The following is a 12,926-nucleotide window of genomic DNA, read 5'->3' as shown; positions in this document are numbered from 1 at the left end:
TCTAGTATAGTTTCAGAGTCAGGAAAGTGACATTTGTGCAATTGAAGAGTTATTCAGATTTAGCCAATTATGCATACACTGTGTGGTTCTGTAAAGTTTTATCATACCTGTTGTTACATGTATCCACCACCACACTCTGCATAGAAAACTGTTAATTATCATGCGCACCACTCCCTTGTACTATCACTTCATAGCCCCACGTGCACTCCTCCTCTAATCCCTGGCAACTACTGATCTCTTCATTTCTGTAATGTTGGTATTTCAAGAATGTTACATAAATGAAATCATGTAGTTTTTGAGATTGGCATTTTTCACTTAGTATTAAATTTCCTTGAGATTCATCCAACTTTTATGTATCAATACTTTTTTAGTGAGTGGTGTTCCATGGTATAGATCTACCACAGTTTGCGTAATCATTCATGCATTGAAAGATATCTGAATTGTTTCCAGTTTTTAGCCATTACAGAGAAAGCTGTATGAACATCCAGGTGCAAGATTTTGCATGAAAATAAGTTTTCATTTTCAAATACTTGAGTTAATTTTTTTTTTCTTACTTAGCACTTAGGTTTATCTTTTAAAGTTTATTCTGAAGCAGTTCTTTTTTTTTTCTTTTTTCCTTTTTTTTTTAAAGATTTTATATATTTGAGAGAGAGAGTGCAAGCAGGGGGCAGAGGGAAAGGGAAAGGGAAAGGAATCTTAGACAGACTCCCCACTGAGTGCAGAGCCCAGTGCGGTGCTCAGTTTAGGGCTTGATCTCATGACCCTGAGATCATAACCTGAGCTGAAACCGAGTCAACCGCTCAACCGATTGAGCTACCCAGGCTCCCCAAAGCTGTTATTTTCATACTTTGTGACAAATCATTGTTTCTTCTCATATTTTAAAGCTATGACTAATTATACAAAAATAGTGATTTTAAATTCAAGTTAATATTTTTAAGGAATATATATATATAGGCTGTGTGAAAAGGGAGAAATAGTTTCAAAATTAAGCAACTATAGTTGCCATGCTCAGTAGCTAAGATATATATATCAGTGGCTAGTATATTACTTTTTTTTTAAAGTGGCATGAAATGAAACCAAAAGGCCCTTGACAGTCCCTCATTAAGTACCAGCCACATATAGGTTCTGTCATTCTTAAGGGACTAGAATATACTAATCATTCCTTGTCCCCAATTCTAACCCTTTTGCCTAACTCTTACTCATGAGATTTCCTTAATGAAATACTCTGTGACTGCCTACACCCCCAACATAAACTTAGTCACCATCATTTTTTCTTTGAAAACGCCCTGTTTTCATTTAGAAAAGAGCATTGACTCTGGAATGTTAAGAACAGAAACTCTGGATCAGACATCTGCCAAGTTACTTAACCTTTATATGCCTCAGTTTTTATTATCTTAAGATGAAGGAGGGTAATAGTAGTGCCTGCTTAATAGGATAGGATTAAATGAACTGAAGTATATAAATAAGAATTAAATGAACTCAATATAAATTAATATGAAATTAGATACGTAAATTCTTTAGAACAATTCCAGATATATATTAGGGGCTAATTATTATTTATTATTGCTGTTGTTGTGGGATTTATCATTATGTGTAATTATATGTTACATGGTGATTATTCATAATGTCACTCCTACTGGACTCTAGAAGCTTCATGAGGATGTTTTACCACTGTATGGATGGTAACCACTGTCAGGTCCTGTTCTTGGTGTTGGGTGCTAAGTGCATAATTGCGAATACACAAAATATTACTTTCTTTAAAAAAATGAGAAATCAGATAAGTAAGAAAATGGAAATTAGTCACTTACAAATTTCTTTACCCAGTGACAAGCATACTTAATATTATCAAGCACTGGTAAAGAGAAGCTGAACTACTTCCTTAAGTCCGGGCAATTCAGTATTCTAATCAAAATTGAAAGTGTTTTATTTCCATATTAATAGTTTGCTTTTGAGCTTATGTGTAATAGTTAATGGTGTTTAAAACATTATTTGAGAAACCTTTTTATACCCCTCTTTTCCGTATACCGCCTCCCAGTTTTACTTAGATTTCTTAAGCAGCATTAAAAGTCCCCTGAACATGAGGTAAGTTTTCTCTTCATCATTTCTTTTAGGTACTTTAAAAATCGATCAGCTATAAAATATTCTGGTCATAGGAAATCATTATCTAGTTAAAAGCCCAAGACTTTCTAAACCAAGAAACAAAACAAAGAAAGAAAGAAAACATTGAAATGTTGTTTTGAGAGTTTAAGATTTAAAGAGTTCAAGTGCTTTTGCTGTTTAACATCTTTATCTTGGAGATTATACTATAACACACAAAGTCACTTGATTCTGCATTTTATTAACCTTCTATCTCAGTATGTATTGCTCTTATTTTCTTTTAGTATTCTAAGTTTCATAGAAAGTTTACTTTTGTGTAACTGTGATTATTAAATAAATTTAAAACCTCACTTAAAATTTTAAAATCCGGTGGCTCAGTTGGTTGAACCCGTCACCAGCACTCACACATATGCTCCCTCTCATTCATTCATTCATTCATTTCCTTGAGACAGAGAGAGAGAGAGAGAAAGAAAGAGAATGAACATGAGCAGGAGGGGCAGAGAGAGGGAGAGAAAGAATATGAAGCAGGTTCTGCTCGAAATGCAGAGCCCATCCTGGGGTTTGATCTCACAACCCTGAGATCTCAAGCCAAAATCAAGAGTCTGACACAGGGCCGCCTGGGTGGCTCAGTGGGTTAAAGCCTCTGCCTTCAGCTCAGGTCATGATCCCAGGGTCCTGGGATCGATCCCCGCATCGGGCTCTCTGCTCAGCGGGGAGCCTGCTTCCTCCTCTCTCTCTGCCTGCCTCTCTGCCTAGTTGTGATTTCTCTCTGTCAAATAAATAAAATATTTAAAAAAAAAAAAAAGTCTGACACTACCCAGGTGCCCCTGCTTTGTAAGATAAATAAATTAATCTTTCTAAAAAAAAACTATTTAAAATCCACTTCTCCTAATGAAAGATTGACTGGTAGTGACAGAATTTAAAGAACTTTTTTCATTTTATATACAGAAAGAATATGGCATTTGATGTTATAAAAACCTGCATTTTATGATTAGTTCATTGAACATGAGCTTATAAATTTAGAAACATATACATCCTTAATTTATATATTTATATCTTATAAAATAGTAGAGGGATTCAGTGGAAATCATGAAAAGGTTACTGTGGATAATGTGAATGAGAAATCACTTCTGTTTAGTGCTCCTTTCCATGTAAATCAATTTAAAATAATTTTGAAATGTAACTCCTTAGTCAGGAGCTGTTAATGATTTAAATTAACTTTTAAAAAGTTTATCTTCCCTGAAAAGCTGCCCCAATATCTTTTTCCACATTCATTGATCATATTATTTAATGGTTATGTTTGGGTCTCTTAGATTCTTTTATGAGTTTTTAAAATCAATTACAGAAATAGATATTGAAGGAATATAGTGTCTCAGTCCATTCAGGCTCTGATAACAGATTTGCATAAACTAGGTGGCTTATAAACAACAGAAATTTATTTCTTACAGTGCTGGAAGCTGGGATGGCCGATATCAGGATGCTGGTAGATTGATGTCTTCTGAGAACCCACTTCCTGGTTCATAAACTGTCTTCTTGCTGTGTCTATATAAGGCAGAAGGGGGAAGGGAGCTCTCTGGAGTCCCTCTTATGAGGGCTCCACCCTCATGACCTAATCACCTCTTAGAGGCCCCACTTCCAGATACCTTCACCCTGGAGAGTAGGTTTCAACATAAGAATTTGGGGGCGGGGGCACAAACATTTAGTCTATAGAGCATTGTTTAGCAGTAATAGAACTGGAAAAAATAAGGCTTTAATTAATACTGACCTCATATAAGACAGTGATATTTTGCATCTAATACAAAAAGTTCCCTTAATTTAAAAAAAAAAAAAACAGTTTATTTTGAAAAACTTGAGTATGTGCTACATAAGCAGAAGAGTGTAATGAATGCCCAGTACCCATCATCTAGCGTAATCAACATGTTGTCATTTTAATTTCATCTGTAGTTCTGCCTATTCTCCACTGCTAAGTTATTATTACTTTTACAGTTTTCTGGAATTTGGTAATACTTACATATACTGAAAAACAGAAGTCTTAGCTTCATAATTTTCACAAGTGGGGACACTCATGTAACCAGTATCCCTTCATGATACAGAACATTTCGGGGTGACTGGTGGCTCAGTTAGGTGTCCCGACTCGATTTTAGCTCAGGCCATAATCTCACTGTTTTGAGATGGAGCCCACGTCAGGCTCTGTGCTGGTTGTGGAGCTTTCTTAAGATTCTCTCTCTTTCTCTCTGACGTTGCCCTGGGGCCTGCTCGTGTGTGGGTGCACGTGCGTACATACACACATACACTCTCTCTCTCTCAAGGAAAAAAAAAATTTCATCACCCCGGAACATTTCTACATGCCCTTTTGCAGTCAAATGCTACCACTAACTACCCACCACCGCCCCCATAAAGAACAAACTGATACACTGGACATCATCAAAATGTATTAAGAGAATGAAAAGACAAACAACTGGAATAACATATTTGCAAAATACATACCTAATAAAAAATTTTTATCTAGCACATACAATACATATTCTTAAAAGTCAAGATTTTACCTGTGCTCTCTAGACGTGTGCTTGCTTACTAGACATCAAAGCAGAGATCTTGACTAGGCAGTTGGATATGTGAGTCTACTATACAGTGGAGAAATCAAAGCAGCAGATAAAAACTGGGAGTCATCAGCACACAGGTGCTATTTTAAAATCATGATGTTGGGGCACCTGGGTGGCTCAGTGGCTTAAAGCCTCTGCCTTCGGCTCAGGTCATGATCTCAGGGTCCTGGGATCGAGTCCCGCATCGGGCTCTCTGCTCAGCAGGGAGCCTGCTTCCTCCTCTCTCTCTCTCTGCCTGCCTCTCTGCCTACTTGTGATCTCTGTCAAATAAATAAATAAAACCTTTTAAAAAAAAATAAAATCATGATGTTGGATGAGATTAAAAACAGAGTAAGGATAGGAAGATAAGAAGGAAGCCGTACAAGATTTAAGAGTGGCCAATGTGGTATGAGGAAAAACCAGGAGGATGTGCTGGAAAACAAAAGAATTGTTCAAACTGGAGAGTGATCAACTGTGTTGAATGCTAGGTCAAATCAGATGAGACCTGAGGCTGTGCATTGTATTTATTTAGCAGTATGGATGCTGTTACTCACCGGAGCAAGACACCTGGTGGAACGATGAGAATAAAAGCACAGGTAATATAGTTCAAGAGAAAGGATGAATGGGTTAGGACAGAAAATGGATCAACAATGCAGATTGTATATAAGTGATCATGATTTTTTTTTTTCATATCTTCCTCTGCTCTTTCTTGATTACTCTTTTAGGTATTCTAAGTAATGTTCTGTTGAATAAGAAAAATTTCCTGAATAAAACATTTCATTTGGTCTCCTTCTAAGTTGTTTTAAAGAATTTGTTGTTCCTAGGGACCATGTCACTTAATGAGATCATAAATCATGGTAGACAGAGTTTGTTGAAAAGATTTTTAGGGCAGCCAAATTCAAATAGTTAACAGAACCAATATGACTGATAAGACTGTTACATACTTTTGTAATTGAATGTTAATATAGAAGTTTTGATGTAAGGAGGGATTTCTTATATTCATCCAAAAAAAAAAAAAGTTTCTTTGTGTGTGTTTAAACAAAAAACTGCAAACTTCAGGATCTGTTGCTTTCTAATGGTGTTGAATAATCAATTTAGAAGAACTTGACCAACCTTTGATGGGCTTGGTAAAAAAAAAAATGTGAATTTTATGAAAATAGAACTAGCATATAGTCCAGTAATTACACTACTTGGTATTTATCCAAAGAATATGAAAACACTAATTTGAAAAGATGTATGCGTCCCTGTGTCTGATGTTTATTGCAGCATTATTTGCAATAGCCAAATTATGGAAGCAGCCCAAGTGTCCAGTGATACATTGGTAAAGAAGAAGTGGGGTGTGTGTGTACATGTGTGTGTATACACACACTTACACATCACACATACACACCATAGACTATTACTCGGCCATAAGAAAGAATGAAATCTTTGTTTTCTCCTCTTACAGATTTTGTTTATTTTTAGAGAGAGCATATCCATGCACAAGAGGGAGGAGGGGCAGAGGGAGAGGGAGAAGCAGAATTACGCTGAACAGGAAGTGAGATGAGGGACTCAGTCCCAGGACGTTGGGATCATCACCTGAGCAGAAGGCAGATGCTTAACTGATTGAGCCACCCAGACACCCCCCAAAAGAGTGAACTCTAAAAAAGAATTGGAAGGGGAGGTGAACCATGAGAGACTATGGACTCTGAAAAACAATCTGAGGGGTTTGAAGTGGTGGGGGGGTGGGAGGTTGGGGTACGGCTTGCATGGAGCACTGGGTGTGGTGAAAAAATAATACTGTTTTTCTGAAAATAAATAAATTGAAAAAAAATAATAAAAATAAAAAAGAATGAAACTTGCCATTTAAAGTAGCATGAATGGATCGAGAGAATATAATGCTAAACCCAGAGAAGAACAAATACCATATGATTTCATTTATATGTGGAATTTAAGAAACAAAGCAAATGAACAAATAAAAAAAGAGAAAAACAAAAAATAGTCTCTTAACTATAGAGAACAAAGTGATGGCTACCAGAGGGGAGGTGGGTGGGGGATGGGTGAAATAATTGAAGGGGATTAAAAGTACACTTATCTTGATGAGTACTGAGTAATGTATGGAATTGTTGAATCACTATATTGTAAACTAATATAACACTGTATGTTAACCATACTGGAAATAAAATTTAAAAAAATAAGCGATCTTTCTAAGAAAAAAGTGAATTTTAAATTTTTGTAGTTGAAAGTGTGCCCTCTGGTGGGCCATTCAGTGATTTCACATAAAAGCATTTTCTCTTATATTTTAGATTGAATCAATCATGTGTCATCAAGAGTTATTTGAGACCTGCATCTGAATGTCATAGTTCTTTAAGACCTAAACCTCGTTTAGAAAGAAAGAAAATCTCCATTGTTTGATTTTTCATTTCTAATACCTTTGTATAAAAAATAGTCTCATGGTATTATAAGGTACAGTCTCAACCTCTATTAGAGGCTTAAAATAGACTGCTTCTTTTGCAGTGGAGAAGAAGATGAGAAATAATTTTTGGTGTGGGGACATGGATTAGTAACCCAAATCATAGCAGCACTTGGAAATTTTTTCTACGGCCTTTCTGTAAAAGAAAAAGAGAAGAAAAAAAAATAACTTCAGGACTATTTTTTACTGATGCAGCTTGTATTTTTGCATATTTTGTTAAGATTAAACATTGTATAACTACTCAGCAGGCCTCTGTAGTCAATTTAACTATAATAATCAGCTGGGACCTTTTAAAGTAATATGAGCTTTTGTTAAAGTTGGTTTGTATAAAAATGCATGTGAAATAAATTGATAAGAACAAGGAAGAAAACTGACTACAGAAGTACATAAAGTTTTACTAATCATTATACTTCTCAGTGAACACACGCATACTCTTTAAAGTGAGTTTCGAGAGACTCTAAAATTTCAGCCTGATTTGTGACTTCTCTTTCTAATATTACTTAATGTAACGATATTCTTCTATTACATATTATATACATTAGGATATAGCTACATTATGGGAATGCACAGAGGAATAATACTCATTTATTGGTAAGCAGCATGGTGGCTGCAGGGAGTTCAGAATTACAGAAGCAAAGCATGTGTCCAAAGAGAACATTAGAGCTGTACTGTGCTTTTTACTTTTGTTTTGCATTTCTCTTATTTAATGGAATAACTTAGAACTATAGAAAAATAGAAACATTTTAAAGAAGTGAGCATATTATCAGTGTGGCTGATTGGAAGCTGTTTTTGAGCTAGGATTTGAGGAACGTCTTTTGGAAGTATCTTAAACAGAATGTGAAAATTTTGTTCTTGAATACATTTTAGGCAGTGTAAAGGATTCTGAAGGTAGCTTGACTAAAGTGAAAGAATTCTGCTAGAGAGGTGCCACCCTCAAGAGAGTCACTGTTACCGGTTTAATATAGTAAGTAGTACAACATAGATTTATTTATTTACTTATTTGGCTATTTAGGATTTACATTCTACTTGTTTCCCAAAAGAATTTGAAGTGGCTTATACTGTTCAATGTAATATAAACTGAGATAAATAAAAATATGCTAGTTTTAAAGCCCTCCATCCCTCCCCACCCAAAAATAATAAAATAATGACATTAGCAAGGAACAGTGGTGTTAATTAGCTAGATTCTACATGTATAGAATTTTGGTTCATTTAAATGTTATAATCCTGCCAGATGACAATATAGTGTAAAGAATACTGAACTAGAAATCCAAACATTTGTATTCTGGTCTTGACTCAGTCAGTTACTAGCTATGAGACCTTAAACACACATTTAGTTTCTCTGAGGGACAATTTCCTTACCTTTTATTGGTTTATCTTTCTGCCATAGCAATGTAGATATTTCCTAGTTTTATGTTCTTCGGATATACATGAGAATATAAGGTTTGGTTAGAAATATCTGTATAACCACAGACAAAGCACTTAGGCTCTGAGCCTTCATTTTTGCATCTGTGAAGTAGAGATAAACTTCATAAACCTCTCACTGTGATAACGATTAAGGAAATGTATATGTTGGGACACCTGGGTGGCCTAATGATTTAGCCTCTGCCTTTGGTTTGGTCATGATCCCAGGGTCCTGGGCTCAAGCCCCGCTTTGGGCTCCCTGCTCATTGAGAGGCCTGCTTCAGGCCTCCTTCTCTCTTTGCCACTCCTCCTGCTTGTGTTCCCACTCTTGCTGTCTCTCTCTGTCAAATAGATAAATAAAATCTTTTTTTTTTTTAAAGGAAAGGTCTATATTAATGTCTCATACATAAAAAGTGCTAAAAAATTTCTCTCCCAACAATGTTACCTTGCATCTTGCCTGTCTCCTATTATTACAACTTAACTGTTATCAATCTTCTGTGGATCATTTTCATAACTCTAGCTATAATTCTGACTGCTTTTGTCAGTTCAAAAATTTCCAACTTTCTATTTTATAGACATCTCCAACTAGATGCTCAATAAATGCTATCATTTCTAGTGTTTTTCACTAGTAAAGTCTTCAGACAAGATTGTACACATTTCTTGGTTATGAGTTACTTACACTGGCTGTCCGGGAAGTTTATCTACCATCAAATTCTGAGAGCACTTTTTATTCCAGATCCATCCCAATTTGAATATTATTATTATGACTTCTACCAATAATTTTATATTTGCATTTCTTTTATTTGTATACAGAAACCATAAATTTTAAGTGAAATTAAATGAGCAAAGAACCAGGGCCTTTAAAAATCTTGTCAGGCGCTAAGGTGTCCACATCAGATTCATTATAATGGGTTGAAATGAGAATTTACCATATCTTCTACTAATTAAGAATTATTTTAATTAACCCACTATAAAATAAACTAAATGATTTCTTAGTTTGCGTTTTATTTAGTTCTTGGTATTACAAAGATTAGGTTTTTTCCTTACTCTTCACTGCCAGTATTTACTTCAGATACCTTATCATTTAAGTAATTGTGGGTGTGTATGCCTAGAGCTGGTATACATGTTTGTAATACTATGGTGAAATATATACTGAAATTTCAAATGATTTATAATCTATCTTCCTGAAAGTAAGGATTATGTATATTATTGGAAAGATACCTTCTTCCTAATTCACCCCTGTTTCTCCTCTGTTTTCCCAGATGTGTGTTTTTCAGTTTGTAATACTGCTAACTTTCTGGATAACTTATTATATGCCAGTTAGTGCATCAAATGATTTACATGAATTATTTTGTTGCATTCTCATCAGCACTTAGGAGGTGGGCTTCACGGTAACTCTTCCATTTCTTTCATTGGCAGCTTTGAAACTGCTTTTCCTTGGTGACCCACAATTAGACATTTTACCTGGAGTCACAAATCAGTGTGCAATGTAAATTTATATTTCTATTCCTACCATCCCTCTCAGTGTTGATCTCAATCCACTAATTTTATTTTATAATTCACTAATTGGACACCATTCACAGATTTTAAGTATGTAAATAAAGCACTGCCTTAAGCGACAGTTCTTCAGCACTCATTATAGTCTCCTTTCCCAGTTGGTTACCATTTCCTTCTGAGCACATTGTTCCCCAAAGATAATGACTTTCAGCTTCAGTTTCAGCAGTTTCATGAAAGACAGTGTACTTTCACAGAGCCAGGTAGACCAAACATTGCCCAATCCAGAGCCAGAAGTGTCATGACTAATTAGTTAGAGTTCTGCTTATTCATTTTTAGAATTCTAGGAATGCTCTTTCTTGATGTACTCTGGTCATTTTCCAGCATAGGCAGCAGCATTTTCACAAATTACTCATATTCATCAACATCTGTGACTTTAGTGAAAATTATGAGTCTATTTCTACCAAAGTCTTCTGCTGTCCTTCAGAAGCTTGGCTTCCAGTGAAATCAGCATAGTTCAGCAGTGAGGTATAAATATATTTGTCAGTAGTCCCCTACTCAGTCTATACAAGCACTTGAAACCAAACAAGCATTGTTGCTCTCCTTTCTCTCCCCACTTCCAGTTTTCAGTTGACACCACAGTATTAACATGCTTTGTTATATCAATAAGAAAAGCACAACAATCTTTTGGTTTGATTTATTGATTTCCTAATTTGTACATGGTAACTAATTATATCATTTTTGTACTAAAATATTCCTAGCTAGCGTTGGGTCTGCTTTACTTGTTACCTGAGGGAAAACAGAATAAAGTTGGTTAGCTCACAATAGACTGTGGCAGATTGTTCTCTATTGGTTCCCATCCTCCGAATTAAATAAATAACATGGTTACTTGTTAATCTGCTTGAGTTTGGCAATTTACATTTATAACAGTCATACAAGAATAACAAGATGTTTTTGTTTGTGCTGTTCTGTACATAATTTGCACGCAGTTGTTTTTTTCCATTAATTACTAAGCATCACCTGTAACTTTTTTTTTTTTTTTTAAAGATTTTGTTTATTTGACAGACAGAGATCACAAGTAGACAGAGAGGCAGGCAGAGAGAGAGAGAGGGAAGCAGGGCCCCCGCTGAGCAGAGAGCCCCATGTGGGACTCGATCCCAGGACCCCGGGATCATGACCTGAGCCGAAGGCAGCGGCTTAACCCACTGAGCCACGCAGGCGCCCCCAACTGTAACTTTTTATTAGCCTAAACTTAGAAAAAAAGTCTGGGGGCGCCTGGGTGGCTCAGTGGGGTAAAGCTTCTTTAATTCAGGTCATGATCCCAGGGTCCTGGGATCGAGCCCCACATCAGGCTCTCTGCTCCATGGGGAGCCTGCTTCCTCCTCTCTCTCTGCCTGCCTCTCTGCCTACTTGTGATCCCTCTCTGTCAAATAAATAAATAAAATCTTAAAAAAAAAAAAAAGAAAAGAAAAGTTTGTTGCGTTTTGCATTTTGATGACTTCTGTCAGGTTTTAAATTCTTTTTTTTTTTAAGTGCTTGATACAGCTGATAAGTTTACAGTGTTTACTTAAATTTATTTAGTGTTGTTAAAAAATCAAATTGATAACTTCAAAGAGTAAAGTCCACAGTGTAGCAAGGACAGTTGTAAGATAGCCAGTCATAATTATATTTTTCCTATACCTTCTCCTGTGCTATTTCCTATACTGTTTCCTTTTAGCAGACTCCTACTAACAAACTTTATGTCATTCATTCCTCAAAAGAAAGCAGTGTTGTTTCCTGGGCTGGCTATTAGAAAAGAATGTACATATAAAGGACATAACTTTAAGGTGAAAAAAAAAGGAAATAATTATCAAATAGACAAGGTAGTTGTTACCTGTAGAAGGAACTAGGATGATTACTTTTCAGATGGTTGTTGTATGGATGTTTATAACTCTGTTAAACCGTGCATACATGTTTTATGAACTTCGGTCAACATGTATCAATAATAAAAGTGAGGAAAAAGAAAACTCCTGATTTTAGCTGCCTATATACTTCTACTTTTTAAAATTGTTTTAAGATTTGTTTATTTGAGAGAGAGAGAGTAGGGGGAAGGGCAGAGGGAGAAACTCTTTCAAGCAGACTACCCACTAAGTGTGGACTTGTCACGGGGCTTTATCCCACAACCCATGAGATCATGACCTGAGCTGAAACCAAAGGTTGGACGCTTCAGTGACTGAGCCACCCAGGTGCTCATGTATATTTCGACTTGAAAAAAAAAAAAATTTATTTACAAAGTTGCATTAAGATAGATGAGTAAGGGGAATTATTAGTGTTTTGAAGTTTACAACTCAAAAATCTTGAAGGGTTCTTTTAACTAACAAGAAAATAGAGCCTCAAAAAAATGTTTAAACTGCAAAATTATAATTTAGTTTTCTATTGTAGCACTGTCTCTTAGTTGACATGCAGTAGCCTTGTATTTACTGATGAACTTAATGTGCGTATTCTTAAAAATTGTATATTTCCAAAAAGGTTCTTTAGCAGGTACACTGTAAAGTTTCCAGAAAGCCACATGTTGAAATTAAGATGAGAAAAATTTGGGAACATTGAACAGAATGGAAAACGTGTTTAGGAGTTTTACAGAATGTCTGTATACACAGACAGACACAGAATTACATTATAAAAACTGAGTATTTAAGTCAACTAAGTCATACAGGAACATTAAGATGTTAACACATTTCTCTGTCCTTTCTGTGGTTATGTATTAATTATGTGATTGGTTGATATTAAGCTTGCAGTGGTAATTGGGAAGACAAGGTAAGTATAGTAACATTATAGAAGAACAAAACACAACTTTCAAAAAATGTTACAAAGGAGTATGTATTTACATATATTACATATTTTATTAATATATTGTGTAATAT

The 12,926-nt window shown here is 35.4% G+C and overlaps 1 protein-coding gene across 2 annotated transcripts in view; it reads left to right on the top strand.

Moving 5' to 3' along the window:
- Positions 1-12,926, top strand: part of NIPBL (NIPBL cohesin loading factor) — a 204,686-nt gene that overhangs the window by 75,463 nt on the left and 116,297 nt on the right. The gene's annotated exons all lie outside the window — the stretch shown is intronic.

The sequence above is a fragment of the Neovison vison genome, chromosome 1 (genome assembly GCF_020171115.1).
Source record: "Neovison vison isolate M4711 chromosome 1, ASM_NN_V1, whole genome shotgun sequence".
Lineage (NCBI taxonomy): Eukaryota > Metazoa > Chordata > Mammalia > Carnivora > Mustelidae > Neogale > Neogale vison.
Note: the sequence above shows the minus strand (reverse complement) of the source record. Positions and strands in the feature narration are given on the sequence as shown.